Source organism: Ovis canadensis, chromosome 1, assembly GCF_042477335.2.
Source record: "Ovis canadensis isolate MfBH-ARS-UI-01 breed Bighorn chromosome 1, ARS-UI_OviCan_v2, whole genome shotgun sequence".
Lineage (NCBI taxonomy): Eukaryota > Metazoa > Chordata > Mammalia > Artiodactyla > Bovidae > Ovis > Ovis canadensis.
In genome coordinates this window covers 75437408-75456607 of record NC_091245.1, presented here as the reverse complement: position 1 = coordinate 75456607, position 19200 = coordinate 75437408, and the positions used below count along the sequence as shown (strand labels likewise).

Here is a 19200-nt window from a genome sequence, read left to right as displayed (position 1 = left end):
AGCCTGCTCAAGCTTGCAAGTGACGAGGTGACTGAGCTCTCCGGCATAGCATGAGTGTGTAGTGCTTCTAGGAAAGGAGTTTGTGTACTTCACCCAGAGGCTACATTTTCTTCCTGCTCATCTCACTAGAGACAACAAGGAAATACAAAGCCCAGCACTTTCTGAACCTTTAATGCACCCCTCAGAAAACAGCTGCCTTCATAGCATTAATAGCAATTAGTTCCATAAGGAAGTGTTATTTTTTTGAGGAGGTAGGTTGTGGGGAGGGGCTGGCAGGATGGTGGGGAGGCTATAAAATGATTTACCAGCTCCTCTTATTAGAAGGCCCTCAGAAAGTGTTTTCAAAACCTCATGAAAAGTAAATAAAAGATTCTGCCAGTTGTAGCTTCAAGTATAGTTTGATTCACTTGCTGTCACTCTGAAGAAAGCAGCAGTCCATAGGTTAATTTGCCTTATTCTGGCCTCAGCCAGAGCTTGGAAAGGCTAGGTATTTAAGAAATAGTGTGCATGAATCCATGACAATGCAGATATTCAGGAATTTTTTCAAAAGGGCCCATTTCCCTCCATTATTTTAGGTGTTGGGAAAAACCTAGAAAAATATTTTAAATTGAGTAGTACATGAGTCAAGTGCCCAATAGTCATAGTTATCTGTGCTTGAAAAGACATGGCATCAGTATGTTTAATTTGCTTTTTTTCTTATTAAAATGTTATTTATATGCTACTTCGCTAATGGAAGTGGGAACACTAGGGCATTTTAATAACCCACCCTTTTTAACAAGCATGTTTCATCTTTCAAACAATAAAACAGCTCCTTCAGAAGCCACTGATGGCACTTAGAAATTCATCAAACTTTTCTTTGAATAACTGTCTACTTTTTATGGCTTTTAACTTTCAGAATTCCTTTTCTGCCTTACCAAAAATAAAGAGGAGAGGGATGGAATGAAATACCAAGTTGAGAATGTGTCATAGTTGATCAAATTTTCCCTAGTGTATACATTTTTATAAACAGAAATGTTTACAATATAGTTTCAAATTACAGATTAAGGAATATTGTACTTTAATGCTAGCTAGGAGAACTTTTTGACTGATGGCAGAAATGTTAGAGGAAGGGCCTCACTAATGATTAATATGACTAGGAATGGATAAATAGAATTGAAAAATAAAGTAGTAGGCATACATGACAATATAGCTACTAGCACTGTTGTTTTCCTTACTTACATTCACAAATGTTGTGGAAGGGACTTACTGCTTTTGTTTAGTGTCTAAGTCTTGTCTGACTCTTTTGCAACCCCACAGAGCTCCTCTGTCCATGGGATTTTCCAGGCAAGAATAATGGAGTGAGTTGCCCTTTCCTTTTCTAGGGGGTCTTCTCAAGCCAGAGATGGATTGCAGGCAGATTCTTTACCATTGAGCCACCAGGAAGACTGCTAGAAGGGACTTAAGAGATATACTCCAGACTCCTAATTTCACAAGTTTATCTGTTTAGCCAATAGTTTCTGATGGCCTGCTGTTCCAGACACTGAGTGTGTTCTCGGGATAAAGTGGAGAACAGGAAGATGCAAACTTGGCATCTAGGAAAGCAGTTTAACCAGGCAAGACTCACATTCATAATAAATTGTGCTGAGAGAAGTTTAGAGTCCCTGGGAAGCAGAGAGAGAACAATCTGAAGGTTCAGAGAAGCTTCCTGGAGGAAGTGGGTTGTAAATTGAAGGCTGAGTGATGTGTAGGAGTTTCCAGGTGGAATGGGGGTGGAAGGGAGAGAGCCAGGGGGAGATTATGCAACTTGCTCAGCACCACATTGTTAGATTAAGTAGTCATTTTGCAGTCATTTTTAAAAGCTATATTAAAAAAATAGCATGTTTTTAGAAAGTTATCATCCTACTTATTTCATGCATGTTCTTTCTCATCATTATACATGGAGGTCTGAATATTTCATTTTTATGTCCCAAACTTTTTATTTTATGATTTCTATTATTTATTCTCTCATTATTTTTCATTCAGTGAATAACTTCTTAACACCCAAATATGTTATAGGGACTGTCCAGGCACTAAGAATACGAATATGAGTAAAAGGGAGTCTTTGCCTTTCAGGGATTCATATAGGCTAATGAGAGAAACAGGCAAGTAAATAATACACGTACTGTAGCATAATGTGGTCATCTGAAGTGATATTTGTTCTGGGTTGTAGGGCTTGAGGAGGAGTTTCTCAAGCTCAAGCCTGAAAAGATGATGCTGTGAATGCGCTGCACTCAATATGTCAGCAAATTCGGAAAATTCAGCAATGGCCTCAGGACTGGAAAAGGTCAGTTTTCATTTCAATCCCAAAGAAAGACAACACCAAAGAATGTTCAAACTACCACACAATTGCACTCATCTCACATGCTAGCAAAGTAGTGCTCAAAATTCTCCAAGATAGGCTTCAACATGAACCAAGAACTTGCAGATGTTCAAGCTGGATTTAGAAAAGGCAGAGGAACCAGTGTTCAAATTCCCAACATCTGTTAGATTATAGAAAAAGCAAGAGAATTCCAGAAAAATTTCTACTTCTGCTTCATTGAATATTGACTTCTACTCATTGAGTGCTTCATTGACTATACTAAAGCCTTTGACTCTGTGAATCAAAAGAAATGGTGGAAAATTCTTCAAGAGGTGGGAATACCAGACCACCTTATCTGCCTCCTGAGAAACCTGTATGCAGGTTAAGAAGCACAAGTTAGAATCGGACATGGAACAACAGACTGGTCCTAAATTGGGAAAGGAGTACATCAAGGCTGTATATTGTCACCCTGCTTATTAACTTATATGCAGAGTACATCATGCAAAATGGCGGGCTGGATGAAGCACAAACTGGAATCAAGATTGCTGGAAGAAATATCAATAACCTCAGATATGCTATGATACCACCCTATGGCAGAAAGCAAAGAGGAACTAAAGAGCCTCTTGATGAAAGTGAAAGAGGAGAGTAAAAAAGCTGCCTTAAAACTCAACATTCAGAAAAACAAAGATCATGGCATCTAGTCCTATCACTTCATGGCAAATAGATGGGGAGACAATGGAAAGAGTGACAGACATTATTTTCTTGGGCTCCAAAATCACTGCACATGCTAACTGCAGCCGTGAAATTAAAAGATGCTTGCTCCTTGGAAGAAAAGCCATGACAAACCTAGACAGTGTATTAGAAAGTAGAGACATCACTTTGTCAACAAAGGTCCATTTAGTCAAAGCTATATTTTTTCCAGTAGTCATGTATGAATGTGAGCTTTGGGCCATAAAGAAGGTTGATCGTCAAAGAATTGATGCTTTTTGAACTGTGGTGTAGGAGAAGACTCTTGAGAGTTCCTTAGACAGCAAGGATATCAAACTAGTCAATCTTAAAGGAAATAAACCCGGAATAGTCATTGGAAGGACTGATGCTGAAGCTGAAGCTCTAATACTTTGGCCACCTGATGCAAAGAGTTGACTCATTAGAAAAGACCCTGATGCTGGGAAAGATCGAAGGCAGGAGGAGAAGGGGACAACAGAGGACGAGGTGGTTGGATAGCATCACCGGCTCAATGGACATGAGTTTGAGCAAGCTCCAGGAGATGGTGAAGGACAGGATAGCCTGGTGTGCATCAGTCCATGGGGTTGCAAAGAGTTGGAAACGACTTAGTGACTGAATAACAAGGATTTTCTCTTTTAGACGGAATATCATACACAAGGTGCAAGCTGATAAACGACCTCAGGTGACCAGACCCTAGTGAGAAATTCTGTGTAGCTGGAGCACATGCTGCCTGTTAAAATAAGGTGGGAAGTGGATAGCGGTAAGATTGGAGGAAATTTGTCTACAGATTTAGGTGAAAATAGGAGACTTACATGCTAATCAAGGGGTTGTGAATTTTGTCCTATACACACCCAACTGATAAATGAGGAGGCTTAAATATTGGAGAGATCTTTATGTTAATGTAGCAATTCTGGTAGGTGGTGGATCTTCCTTCCCTCTGCTTGGGTTTGAACCATTTATAATATTCCTCAAATAGTTGGGAAACCATGAAGTCACCCTTGAGGTGCTTCATATCAGAAGACAAATGTGTTTCCTGCTATTAGATGCCTGAAGTAGGTAAGTTACTCACCAGTCACAGGTGTGATCCAACAATGCAGGTTCCCTGTTGGGAAGCTGAAGCAGGAAGACTTTTAGTATTAAAGAAGGGAGGCACCCTCAACTGGGCAGCTGTCAAGCTATACTCTTGGCAAGGGTGTGCTGGTGTTGTTCAGACGCCCAGTCGCTCTTTGCGGCCCCATGGATTGGAGTGTGCCATGCCTTCCTCTTCCTCACCATCTACTGGAGTTTGCCCAAGTTCATGTACGTTGCATTGGTGATGCCACAAATGCCTAATTTCTTCTTTCATATCTGCTAATTATAATTACTGATTTCAGCTTTTTAAAGATAGGTAAGATACAGAGTGACATCACAAGATTTATACCAATATTTGTCTCTGTACATGAAAGGAGCATCAGGAGTGTGAAATAAACATGCTTCTCCAAGGTGGCAGTGATAGTGATAAAGATGGCCTTGGATTAAGACAGAATAGTATTGATGAAACCAGTTTAAAAACTGTCAATTTGCATGGTTACTGCTTAAGGCTTAAGTTAAGTTAAAGGACATAGTACTATTGAAGAACATTCAGAATCCAGATGTAGTTTTTACACAGACATTAATGATTTGGCCGTCTGCTTGATAGAGGTGGAATGTGGAGAATCTAGCATGGGATCTGATTAGATATAGTCAGATATATCCATATAGTGCCCGAAGAACTCATGAGTGCAGCAGATAGAACAAATAGATCTGAGGGAAGTGGTGATGGGTTTCATTTGGATTTGCTAATCCATTCAACAGCTGGAAATAGGACTACAACTAAGAAGTTTCAGATTCAGAAGAGACAGTTCAGTTCAGTTCAGTTCAGTCGCTCAGTCGTGTCGGACTCTTTGCGACCCCATGAATCGCAGCACGTCAGGCCTCCCTGTCCATCACCAACTCCAGGAGTTCATTCAGACTCACGTCCATCGAGTCCGTGATGCCATCCATCCATCTCATCCTCGGTCGTCCCCTTCTCCTCCTGGCCCCAATCCCTCCCAGCATCAGAATCTTTTTCAATGAGTCAACTCTTCACATGAGGTGGCCAAAGTACTGGAGTTTCAGCTTTAGCATCATTCCTTCTGAAGAAATCCCAGGACTGATCTCCTTCAGAATGGACTGGTTGGATCTCCATGCAGTCCAAGGGACTCTCAAGAGTCTTCTCCAACACCACAGTTCAAAAGCATCAATTCTTCGGCGCTCAGCCTTCTTCACAGTCCAACACTCATGTCCATACAGGACCACAGGAAAAACCATAGCCTTGACTAGACGGACGTTAGTCGGCAAAGTAATGTCTCTGCTTTTGAATATGTTGTCTAGGTTGGTCATAACTTTTCTTCCAAGGAATAAGCATCTTTTAATTTCATGTCTGCAGTCACCATCTGCAGTGATTTTGGAGCCCAGAAAAATAATGGAGCCCCATCTATTTCCCATGGAGTGATGGGACCGAATGCCATGATCTTAGTTGGCAAAGTAAGCCGACTTACTCCTTTAGTGATCTATTTCCCATGGAGTGATGGGACCGAATGCCATGATCTTCATTTTTTGAATGTTGAGCTTTAAGCCAACTTTTTCACTCTCCTCTTTTACTCTCATCAAGAGGCTTTTTAGCTCCTCTTTAATTTCTGCCATAAGGGTGGTGTCATCTGTGGTTATTGAGATTTCTCCCAGCAATCTTCATTCCAGCTTCTGTTTCTTCCAGTCCAGCATTTCTCATGATGTACTCTGCATAGAAGTTAAATAAGCAGGGTGACAATATACAGCCTTGATGTACGTCTTTTCCTATTTGGAACCAGTCTGTTGTTTCATGTCTAGTTCTAACTGTTGCTTCCTGACCTGCATACAGATGTCTTAAGAGGCAGGTCAGGTGGTCTGGTATTCCCATCTCTCTCAGAATTTCCCTCAGTTTATTGTGATCCACACAGTCAAAGGCTTTGGCATAGTCAATAAAGCAGAAATAGGTGTTTTTCTGGAACTCTCTCTTGCTTTTTCCATGATCCAGCAGATGCTGGCAATTTGATCTCTGGTTCCTCTGCCTTCTCTAAAAGCAGTTTGAACATCAGGAAGTTCATGTATTGCTGAAGCCTGGCTTGGAGAATTTTGAGCATTACTTTACTAGCATGTGAGATGAGTGCAATTGTGCGGTAGTTTGAGCATTGCCTTTCTTTGGGATTGGAATGAAAACTGACCTTTTCCAGTCCTGTGGCCACTGCTGAGTTTTCCTAATTTGCTGGCATATTGAGTGCAGCACTTTCACAGCATCATCTTTCAGGACTTGAAATAGCTCAACTGGAATTCCATCACCTCCACTAGCTTTGTTTGTAGTGATGCTTTCTAAGGCCCACTTGACTTCACATTCCAGGATGTCTGGCTCTAGGTGAGTGATCACACCATCGTGATTATCTGGGTCGTGAAGATCTTTTTTGTACAGTTCTTCTGTGTATTCTTGCCACCTCTTCCTAATATCTTCTGCTTCTGTTAGATCCATACCATTTCAGTAGGTATCATTATATATCATTTATCTTTTCACTGTCATAACCTAGTGTCTAGAATAGTGGTTATTCATTGGTTGAATTAATGAATAAAGACTATTATAACGTATAGTTTAGATGACAGTTTCTTAAAAGTATGAATAAAGAGGACATGTGGCATTTCTTCTGGCAATCAAGAAGAATCTATCATATTATGAACAGGAAAATTATGCTGATCTTTAGATGGTAAATATTTTAGGAGGACATGGACAGCAAGACAGTTTTAGTCTGTGATTCTGCACCTCCCCCAGTTTTACTAATGCATGTCGTTCCTGATGCTACCTGTCCATTATCCTGAGAAATAAAACATTGTTATATCCTTTGTATTGTTGGCCCAGTGATGGAATGAATCCTTTTTTAGTCCCTGTACATTGTCTTGCTTTTAGCCCCGTTTTAGAAGAGTAGCATTCTCAGAAAACCAATAGTAAAACTGTACATATTTTCCTAAAAATTGCCCTAATTATCAGATTTTTTTTCTCACTGAAAAATTTATTATCTTTTTATTATAGAATATACTGTGCAGAGTGAGGATAAAGTGGTAAAATTTAAAGCAAGTACTGGCATTTCTGCAGAATAACCATCCAAAATAATGGAATCTTTGAACAGTTTTTCTTTGGAATTACTGTAAAGGGGTGGAGGTGATGAGGAAGGAGGTCAAACTGATAACAGTGTTGAAAGTGATTTGGAATCAACATCACATCACTTACAACTGCCTTAGACATCCATTTGAAGCATAACATGATATTTCTGTAATTATTTTACTTCCCTCTAATAACTGCATAGGAATAGGTTTGTTTCCCCAGTGAATAGCTCTGTTCAGAGCCTTCCCTTATCTTTATTTTCCAGGTTTCACTAGTGGTTGATATCATATGCATTCTTACAGGGAGACAGTGGATAAATCAGTACTTTTCCATCAAATCAAAGATTACATGCAAGAAGTAGAGCAGTGGCATGTAACAAGTTTTGCTGGGAAAAGAAGGTAGAAAATGGAAAAATAACATAATTGTTTCAGAGAACAGAAATCTTCAAATGTAGGAAAATGGTATTCAGCATACAGTGACTGTAATACATGTCAAGAGCTTTATTGACATAGCCTATTATATTTGTCTTTTAAATACTAGTTAGTCATGGTACACTAAAAGTTTATTCTGAAACCTGATATTCTTGTGAAGTGTTAAATTATAGTTAGCTGCCATGATGTAAAATCAAGATACAAAATTCAGTCAAATTATAAATTTAGTAATGATATAGATTTTATCCTAATGCTCTTAGTAGTATATATTTCATATTACAGATTATTGTTAATTACTTTGCATCTGTGTTCTTGGCTGAAAGCACAAAATAAAAATAACAATATACCTATTTTAGACAGATAAATTAGATATTGACCTATAAGTTGTAATTTTATGAGTTAGGAAATTACATTGAATCATATTTAATATGTGCTAACTCGCTTCAATCGTGTCCGACTCTTTGCAGCCCAGTGAACTGCAGCCAGCCAGGCTCCTCTCTCCATGGGTTTCTCCAGGCAAGAATACTGGAGTGGGAGTGGGCAGGAATACTGGAGTGGGTTTCAGGTGATCTTCCTGACCCAGGGTTTGAACCCATGTCTCTTGAGTCTCATGAAATGCAGATGGATTATTTACCAAATAGCTGCTGGGGAAGCATATTTAATATATAGCCCCCAAATATGGAAGCAACCTAATGCAAGTATAATATGTTCATATAATTTATTAGATTTCCCCAACATGCTGGTATTGCTGGAGTAGAAAGCCAGCTCGTATTTGAACATGTATTCAGAGGTCTCACTCAAGCTTTGTATGTTCTAATGCTATCTCATGCTCACCTTGTTTCCATTCCAACCATTCTTATAATATTTTGTAATTATGAAGCTCTTTAAAATGTTTTCAAGGGACCTTCAATTACACGACCACTTTTTCCATACAAGTGCACGAAAGAGTACTAAGCATATTATATTCAGCAAACATCCAATGATTTTCCAAGTCCTCCGAAAAGCATAGTGATGATTCACTTGGTTTAATATGGCCCAGTGTTTTCCCTGTATTGGAACACTGATGCCAAATGAGCTACCACATCATCAGTATCATTGCATTACTCTCATGCTTTAGAAGCTAAAGTTATTCTCCCCTGATGGTGGGATTGAAACCAAATGCTTCTGTTTAATTCTGACACCCTTCTAATCTGCCCTCCTACATGCTTGTGGGACTTTATTTCCTATGCTTTCATTCTTGCTTTATTAGATTCTGTGTTAAGTTCTCCTGAGTTCACAAAAAGTGAATACATTGACCCTGTCTACAGGAGCTTGCAGTCTAAAAGAGAGGGAAAATGCACATTAAAATGCCATTAGGTAGACTCAAGGAGAAATAGATACACTGTTATATCCTGCATAACACACAGGATGGAGAGATGACTTCCAGCTGTAATCATCAAAGAAGGTTTTACGGAGGCAGGGGTATTTGTAATAGAGATGGGAACTGGGTTGGAATTAAGAGACTAGAGACAAGGGGAAAGCACATTTTGTCAGAGTGAACAGGGTGGATAATACAAGAGGTAATTCCTTTGGCTAGATCATAAGGCATCCAACAAGAAAAAGTAAAGGTGGAGAAATATATCATTGCTCATTCACAAAATGTTTTAGTGTAAGACTAAAGTATTTGAATTTTATTCTAAAGTTGGTGGGTGCCTGAAATCTAAGGGGCCATGTCGATGAAACATGTTCCCCTCACCACATATAATTAATTGGCTCCTGGTCTTCTCTTGTTTCAATCCATACACTTTATATATTCTAATTATGTTGACAGTAGGACTGCAGGATAATTTATTCATATTTTAATCCAAAGTACCCAGCAGTCTCAAGGGATCACTGAATGAATGGATAAATGGATGAATGAAGAGATGGATAAATGTTGGGATGAACAGAATGAAATGATTGCTATTTTCTAAATGCCCCTACAGAAAATTCAAGGTAAAGACAAGAGCATTTGAAAGTAATGTTTATGTAAAGTGTCACATGAAGACAAGCAGTCCTCCTTCTGCTGAGGCAATGGTTAGATGCTGGACACTGTCACTTGCAAAAAAACTAGTAACCTTCTCACTGGTCACCCTGTGTTTACTCTTTCTTCCTTATAATCCTATCAAAATCAGCTTTATAAACAGAAATTACATCATTTCATCCCCCTGTTCCAAACCTTCCAGTGGTTTCCTAGTTTCTTTAGAATGAAATACATAAATCAATTCTATTTTGTTCTACTTTATTTAGAATAAAATCCTTCCCAGCTTCTGAAGCCCTCTTCGATCAGCCTCTGCCTGTCTCTCGGCCTCCTCTCTTCTTGCTTGCTTCCTTCTACCCACATAAAGTCTCCCTTCAGCTCTCCAAATGCATCAACTTCAGTTCATTCTAACTCCTCTGTAAGGGTTCCCTCTGCCTGGAATGATCTGCCTCAAGGTCCTCACATGCCATCCCTGTCTTATCCTTTATGTATTAGCTCAGATGGCATCTCATCAAAGAATCGTCCGTGCCCCTCCATCCCCACCATGCTCTACAGCACCTCTTCTGCTTCTCAGACCCCTCACCACATAACACTCTCATTCATGTCATTCTCTTCATAGCCATTTTCACCATCATTTGGTTCACTTATTTACTTTTATATATTTTATCTTCTACCAACTGAAATGTACATCATAGAAGGACATGCCCCTTATCTGTGCTTTACTACAGTGCCTAAAGCTGGATTTACTACACAGTAGACAATAAATAAATATTTGCTAATAGAATGAATGAATGCAAACTACTGCCTTAATTTTTTTCCCTGTGCAATCATTATTAAACTCCCAGAAGAATATCCTGTATGCATTGCCTTGCTGTCTTTGCCAGACCTTTTCTCCTTAACCCCTTTTATTCTGATTTTTGCCTTCATCATTTATCTACAAATGTCCTCTTTTTACTGCTCATTGACCTCCAGATCCTCAAATCTAGTTATCTACCTTACATTTCTCTTGTATTTGACATTTCTTAAAATTACCACCTCTTGGCTCGTGTGGCAAAGAAATACCTTGATCTTCATGAAACTCTGATGATTCCTCTTCTGGCTTTAGCTCAGGTAGTGATTGCTACCACTTTAAAAATAAATGGTTCATTCTATTTTTACTCAGACTTGTGCTCTTTCTCTAAGAACTTCTTCCATCCTATGACTATATCTAATCTTAAGTTGTAGGGCCCTCTCCTAAGGTTTAGTTGTTTATCTCCAAATGCCCATAAACTCCAGGTATTCCCACTTAGAACAGCGATAGTGGCTTGTAGTTAGGTTCAAATTATGAGATAGTAATCTGTGTAACTTAGTCTCAGTTTCCTCAACTATAAAATTAAAATAATACCTCTTCTGTGAAAATACAAAGAGATAACATGACTTGACTCGTCCAGAACCAGCTACATGTTCATGGGGCCACTCAATAATTGTTTGTCATTATTATCATCACAAATTCTACTTAATATATAGCCTTTGTCAGTACCAAAGATATTTATTGACTACATAGTAATACAATCAATACTCTATATAGAACCTATATTTTTGACTTTTGCATTTATTTACATGCTAAAATTGTTTAAAATAAATTCTATTGTATGTTTTAAATTTGCACTGAAATCTGCCTGCAGCCGATTGACAAGGAAAAAAAGTCATAAGATGGATATCAAAAAATAACATTAATGAGCTGCTAAAGCTAAAATTACAGGAACTTATGAAATTGGTTAAACATAAAAACCATTAAACTGTTTACTGAAGCTTCACAGATATACTGCAGCTAATGAGCATTTCTGCTATTTAAATAAGCCCAAATTGAACACACATTACATGGATACATAATTAGTCATGGCAGTCAAACACACATAGACTTACTTTTAAAGCTCTATTTAGGGACTCTTTTCCATTTGATTTATTTTGTTAATTAAAATATTTTTCAGTATTCACTTATATTTTAATAATATTGTTTTCACAAGTAGTGTAATTTACTTCTGGCTTTCTATTTGTTTTTATTTATGCTTTAAATGCAGCAAATGAGGATTTTATATTAAACATTTTTTAACCCCTTTCTGTAATTATTTCTAACACTTGATGATATCACTCAACATTTTAAAATGTTCTTTCACGGAGAAGTTATATAAAATATTTCAGCAGCCTTTCCACTTTTTTTTCACTGTGTCCTAATTATCAAGAGGTATTAAGCACCCAAATGTGCATAGAATTATGATGATTATAGTCCAAATCAGATTAAAGGATGGTCTATTCCTTCAAGGAGTTTGTAGTCTTAAGTAGATGGTATCATTGAATATAAATAAGCAAATCAAAGTGCAGCATTTGGGAATCCAACAGAGAATTTGAAAACAATCCCCATATATTTTCTTCAAGGACACTGACCTCCTTGAGAGATCTCTTCCAGAGAAAATGAAATCAAATCTTCAAGGAGTTTAGTGTTTTAAATAGATGGAATTATTGCAGAGAAATAAGCAAATCAAGGTGAAGTGCTTAGGCAATTTTAATTCTGAATTGATTAGTTGGTCAGTTTAGGAAATGAGAAGGAGACTCCCTGTAGAATACAAGTAAAACAAAAGGAGTTGCTACCGGCTATTATTGACATCTATCTTTTGTATTTAACTTGGGGAGCCTAAGCTTGTTCTGGGCAAGGAGGGAACGAAAATTAAATCTGTACTTTACATTGTCTGAGTTCTACAAGCACATCCAAATGAACATTTTTTTTTAATATAGCAGTGGATAATTCAAATAGTTAAATCAATCAAAAGGTATTAGCCAAATGCCGATTCTACTCGTCAGCGTAATTGTCACATAGAGACTTTCTTTGTTGCTGTTTAGTTGATTGCTAAGTCCTGTCCAACTCTTTGAGACCCCACGAACTGTAACCTGCCAGGCTCCTCTGTACATGGGATTTTCCAGGCAAGAATACTGTAGTGGGTTGCCATTTCCTTCTGCAGAGGATCTTCCCAATGCAGAGATCAAACATGTATCTCCTGCTTAGCAGGCAGATTCCTTACCACTGAGCCACTTGAGAAGCCCAGAGACTTTCTTTAGAAGCTTTATTTTTAAAGGGAAATATTTGGGCTTCTTCTTTACAATGAACTGACTCTTAAATTGTGGAAATAAGACCTACAAGAAAAATAATCACTGTCTCTTCAACTCCAACCTGCTTCATTTTAGTTATTCCCATTGTTCCCAGTAGAGAGACTGTTTTTGGCCTATCCCTGGCTTTTTTTTTTTTTTCCCTCACACCAAGGGTCAGTGGCAAAAAGAGCTTGGAAGTGAGAAATAACTGGTTTCATAGGAGCTGGTCTTGGACAGGCAAGCCTGGCATGCTGCAGTACATGGGGTCACAAAGAGTCGGACACGACTAAGTGACTAAACTGATATACTGACTTTGCCATCTCTTAGCTGTATTTAGGATGGTATTAATAATATCTGTCTTAAAGAATTGTGTTGTGGTATAAATGAGATTACTGTATGGAAATATCCAGAATCATGTCTGCCGTACACAAGGGATCAATAAATGCTAATTGCTTTTCTTAACATTCTACATTAGGTGAGGATGATGTGAACGAGATGTAGGAAGTAACTAGGAGAGGATTTCTTTCTGTGAGTTGTTAGAATATGGTAATTGGCCACATGATGAGATGACTGGAGAGAAAAGATTGAAAAATTACACCAAAATTAAGATCTATTTCCAGGTTTTTGCTTTTTGGGAAAGGAGAATAGAAAAAAACAGCAGTAAAGGTTAAAATGTGATTATGGAGGCACATGGAAAAGCAGAAAGTGTGGTGTCATTGAAGCCGAGATAAGGGACTTTTATGAGGAGGAAGTGGTTATCTGTTGAGAGCTCCTGAGAAGTCAAGGAAGGCAGTGCCATGCTTAGGTTGAGACAGTTGAGGCACTGAACTGCCTTTGCATGATCTTGTGCCTAAAGACCTTCTTAAACCTTACTATTTGGGTGCCTCACCCCACCTCACCCTCGTCCTGGTCCTGAACTGGGGTGATCACTGCAAGAGTCTCTGGATGTGGCCCTCTGGATCGTCATAGTGAAGAGAGTTTCAGTGAAGCTTCGTCGGTGGTCACAATGAGTAGGAGACATGAACAACCAAGCTTACTAATAATCACTTGCAAAATGTGAAAGGCCCAGAGGAAGCTGTTGAACTGGGTTTTAGATGTGATGATTTAGGAGGGACAGTAGAATATCCACATTGGAATCTCTAACAGGCAGGTGGGAGTGTCAGAATAAAAAAGGGGAAGGTAGCATTTGAGGTCACTTCCAGAGAGATGAAGCTTAAAGACAGAAGATGACTATAATTTCTGACCCAGTGAAGTGTAACAGACGATGTTTGAGAGCTGGAAAGAGGAGGAGGATGAGATGAGGCGAAGCCAGATGGAGTCTATGGGCAGTTTAAAAAGAATGAGAGCCCAGATAGAGTATCATTCTGCAAATCAGAGAAAGAGATCAAAATTAACATGATTCAGCTAATGGGTGCTATAGAAAGGCAAAAGTGAGGAGGACTGAGGTCATGGAACTTGGTGACAATAAACACCATATTTTCATAAGAGGGATAAACTGAAAGGAATAATTGGGTGGTGAAAAAGGTAGGAAGTCAGTGTCAATTAAGAAATTAGATAGAAGATATAAGAATTGCAATGAGAAGAGAGACTCAGGTTAAAACCAGTTATTCAACCTAGGGCTTCCCTGATAGCTCAGTTGGTAAAGAATCCACCTGCAATGCAGGAGACCCCAGTTCGATTCCTCGGTCGGAAAGATCCACTGGAGAAGGGGTAGGCTACCCTTTCCAGTATTCTTGAGCTTCCCTTGTGGCTCAGCTGGTAAAGAGTCCGCTTGCAATATGGGAGACCTTGGTTTGATCCCTGGGCTGGGAAGATCCCTTGGAGAAGGGAAAAGCTACCCATGCCAGTACCCTGACCTGGAGAATTTCATGGACTGTATGGTTCATGGGGTCGCAAAGAGTCGGACACTACTGAGCAGCTTTTGCTTTCATTCAATGTAGGAGGTGAAAGAGGAGAATAAGAGAAAGATGATATTCTAAAAAGAACCAGAGTTACTTGAGGCCCAAAAGGGGGAGGAAGGTACAGTATCAAGGTTGACTTTTAAGGGGTTTACAGAAAGAAGTTGATGAATCTTCATTGTTCTCTTCGTTGTGTTTGGGAATGGACTGCATATTGATTCGAATACTTAGAGGAAGAGGGAGATGTGAGGACAGAGCTCATGCCTTCAGGACTTGATATTCTTAGGCATTCTGTGGTTCTGTCCCCTCCTCACCCCAGGTTATTCTATTTAAACAGCTCTGATATCCTGGCGCTGTAATTAGAATTTATTTGCTCTTGCTGATATTTTGTTTTCAGCTCTGATTTACTGAGATTATTGCCTCCGCTTGTCTTTTTGTTTCATTGTGCTTTGGTCCTATTGGCTAATAGGTTATGTACAATTAAGCAACAAGCACACAGATGAATTCATCTGTTTTCAAGATATCATTTTCTTATAAATGTTGGAATTTTTTGATTCCCTCTATTGTTTTATAGCATCTCAAATTCACTGAAGAATACTAATAATCCTTCTTCATTATAATTTCTGTTGTATTGTTTTATTGTTTATGGAGAATTAATTTATATTTATGTACTAAAATATAACATATTTGACATCTTTTTATAAATACTGAGAAATATACTTGTCATATGCTCGTGGGTTTCTCTTCTACATATATGACAGCACAGCTACATCAGTTTAATTGACCTTGGCAATCTGCATCTGCTAGTGATGTGTCCCTCAGGGAGGGTTTCTGCAATTTTAAGCTGTGGCTTATTGAAGAACTTGTGTGTCACAATACAATTAAGTCTATATAAAAAAATCATTTCATGCATAACATTAAGTTGACTAAAAGTTCCTATTTCAAAACCGTTTCTTGTTTTAAAGCTACCTCAGAGTGTCTTTGTTTTTTAAATCAGCTCATTGGAACATAGTAGTAATTAAAGCCGAAAATTAACATAAATCTTGAATGTTTGGTATGAATAAAGGATGTTTTTGTTCCTTTTAAAGACTGCATAAAATTCCAGGCACCATATCATTTAACACATTTCTCTCCCATTTGCAGAATAATATAGGCTGTGAATAAGCACATTTTGGGATTCTTTTTCAAGTTCTTTTTCTGTTCATCTATGGAGCTACCAGGGCATATGCTGCAGTCTCCAGCAAGATGCAATCTCACGAAAATCTGTGGGGAAATTGTGTGTATGATCATAACAGAAAATCCCACTCTACCCACCCCCATTATTTTATAAACAAGAAAGAAAATAATACAATCCTTCTATTAATATTCATTTAACACTTCACAGGAACAAGCAGTTATTTGGTTTGCAAATGTAAATATACATTTTTCATCCACTTATGCTTTCACTCTTTCCAAGCCAGATAAAGGCAGAACAGAAGATATCCTTCTGAGACTTATTTTTATTGTATCCCAAGTTAGACGTATCAGCAGAGATGTAAGAGAGCTGTGAGGAGTTCATAGAAGGATGGTTATAATGACGAGGATGAAAGTCTCCCTCGTAAGAAGCAGCTAAATAAATGAACTCCTTTCTGACAAATTATGAATAAAAGCACATGTATTTTTTTTCACTGAATCTTTAATTTGCATTCTAACTTAAATACTTTGGAGCTTTTAAAGTATGATTAAATGATGGAAATAACTTCTGTCTTTCAAAAGAGTCATTGAAAGTGTGAAAAGTATTACTTGGATCCACAGTCAGAATCTACAAAATTTCAGAAAATTAATGATCCCTCCTCTTTCTCTCTGTCTCTTTCTTTCTCTCTACCTCTCATGCTTAAATATCGAGTCTGTTGTGCTTATAGGGAAATGATCCTAATCATTTGCTGTTCTAGTTGTAATGAACAGTCATTCCTGTGTTAGCTGCTTAGTGCCACTGATAGAAAACATTTCTGACTCACTTAAGGGTCACTTATATTCTTACAAGCTGTCCATGTTCTACTTTTTCAATGATAACGTTTGTCTAAATGATAAAGGACAAGTTGAACTATTAGATATTAATATGAAAAGAAATGATTTTTATTTTGATTGATGTAAGCTTTGCTGTACTATTTCATAACAGCATAATCAAATGCTTGGTCTCTCAATGTGTTCTATTTATTTATTAAAATGAAGCTATGAACATTTTAAACTTGAAGGCCTCTAAAAAAGAGTAGGGGGGAATTAAATAGGTGATTTTTAAAAGAGAGCTGAGATAATTTTTAATATGAGACATAAATTCTCTTTTGGAATAGAGTATCAGGAAATTATTTGGTTATTTATGAGTTTAGTTGGATGTTACAAATGATAGAATATAATTAAAACAGTTTGTAGTCAGATCTAAGACTTCAAGTTATAATTGAATCAAATATTAAGGAAAAAGAGCATAATTTAAAAAGTAAACAAGAGTATATGTAAATGTCTAGAGACAAAATAATACAAGGTGTATCTAACAGAAATACCTGTGAATAGAATTAGTGCTTTTGAATTCACAAATGCGTATTCCTAGGCTGGTTTATAGTGTTGGTGCTAAATATTTTAAGAAATGCAATAATTACTTATTAAACTTCTAATAACATCTCCTGACTATTTATTGACTGAATCAGTGATGGAACTCTAATATTAAAGTGAATCATACCATGTTCATTAAATCATAAAAAAATTATAAAACACATTACTCATGAATTTCACTGTAATTCAAGCATTTATTCGACACCTACTATTTATGACTCACTGAGCTTGAATAGATTCAGATTTTGTGAGACCTGAATCCTATATAATTTGAGGGCTTTTTATAAAAAAGAAAAAAATTGCAAATTCAAATTTAGGTCTTGAAAGAGGCCCATGCAAGTGAGGGACCCTGGAGCTTAATCTTCAATAACTTCACAGTATATATGTCTTTGACTAATAGCTGCTGTGGGAAATCAAAGATAACTAAGGCATAATCCCTGCCTTGCTCAAGCTTAAAGTGAAATCTGTGCTAACCTTCAAGAGTATTCCTATAAAAAATGAGAAAAATGTATAAAAAGGCTTTGATCTCCTAGTGAAATAGTTTCGAATGCCTCCTCATTTAAAAATCATCTTTATTTCAAATCTCTATACAGGACAAGGTTTTATCAAAGTCTTGGACAAATAAGGTCATTTCTTATACAGGAGAATTATTTTTTATCTCTTGCATATGTTTATGCTTATCTATGGGGCTTCCCTGATAGCTCAGTTGGTAGAGAATCTGCCTGCAGTGCAGGAGATCCCAATTTGATTCCTGGGTCAGGAAGATCCCCTGGAGAAGAGATCGGCTACCCACTCCAGTATTCTTGGGCTTCCCTTGCGGCTATACCATTCAATGATGATGTGTTAACAGTTACCATTATTATAATGAGTTGAACAGATGAGTCATGCTCACTATCAAAGTTTTGCAACTCAGATAACTGTCAACAGATGGTAGTGATGATCTGTTATGCAGTAGGGAACAAATGTTAAGGTTTCTTTCCATGTGACCTTTAAAAACATTAGAAAAATCTTCTCATAATGCCATTCTGCATTGAAAACAATTATATGAATATTAAATTTTGCTCTCACTGAAAGGTGAAATTGCATCAGAGATAAAAACAGTAGAAGATTTTTAAATAGAAACCTGAGCATGATGGCATTGACCCATCTACTATTTTATTCATCCATCCATCCATCCATCCATCCATCCATCCATTCATCTATCCATTGAATTGAGTGTCTTCCATGTTTTAAGTGATATGCTAGGCTTAGTGACACAGTGGTAAGCACCACAGAATGGATATATTCTTGTTCTCATGGAACCTACAGTCTTGTGGAGAAAGCACAATCAACAATAGTCCCTTAATGGTTTTCTAGAATTCTAATTTGTTTCAAGCAGAAAACCACAAACATGTACCAAAGTTTATTTTAATATTTTTTCTATGATTGTTCAGAAAAAAAATTAAAATAACTTTTTTTTTTGTTTTTACACTTGGCTATTTAATTTTGAACTTAAATTGTCAATCTATTCAACAACTAACTTTTGTGCTCCAAGAACTTCTATTGTCTTCTCCCTTAGTTTACATAGTTATATTTTCTTTTCATTTATAGTAAAGAATAGCTCCCTCTAGTATATCATGAGAACCTGTAGGGTTTTCCAGGTGGCGCTAGTGGTAAAGAACCCAGCTGTCAATGCAGGAGACATAAGAGATGTGAGTTCAGTCCCTGGGTTGGGAAGATCACCTAGAGAAGGGCATGGCAACCCACTCCAGTATTCTTAAGAATCCCATGGACAGAGGATCCTGGTGGGCTACACTCTGGTGGCAAAGAGTTGGACATGACTAAGGTGACTTAGCACATACACAGACACACGAGAAGCTCGCTTAAAACTTATCACATGAATATCTGAAAGGAACATTTTATCCTAAACATTGGCTCAATTTTCTCCATCATATATG

At 37.6% G+C, this 19200-nt stretch overlaps 1 protein-coding gene across 1 annotated transcript in view; it reads left to right on the top strand.

Annotated features, from left to right (window-relative positions):
• DPYD (dihydropyrimidine dehydrogenase) overlaps positions 1-19200 on the top strand; it is a 931708-nt gene that overhangs the window by 404503 nt on the left and 508005 nt on the right. The window lies entirely within an intron of this gene.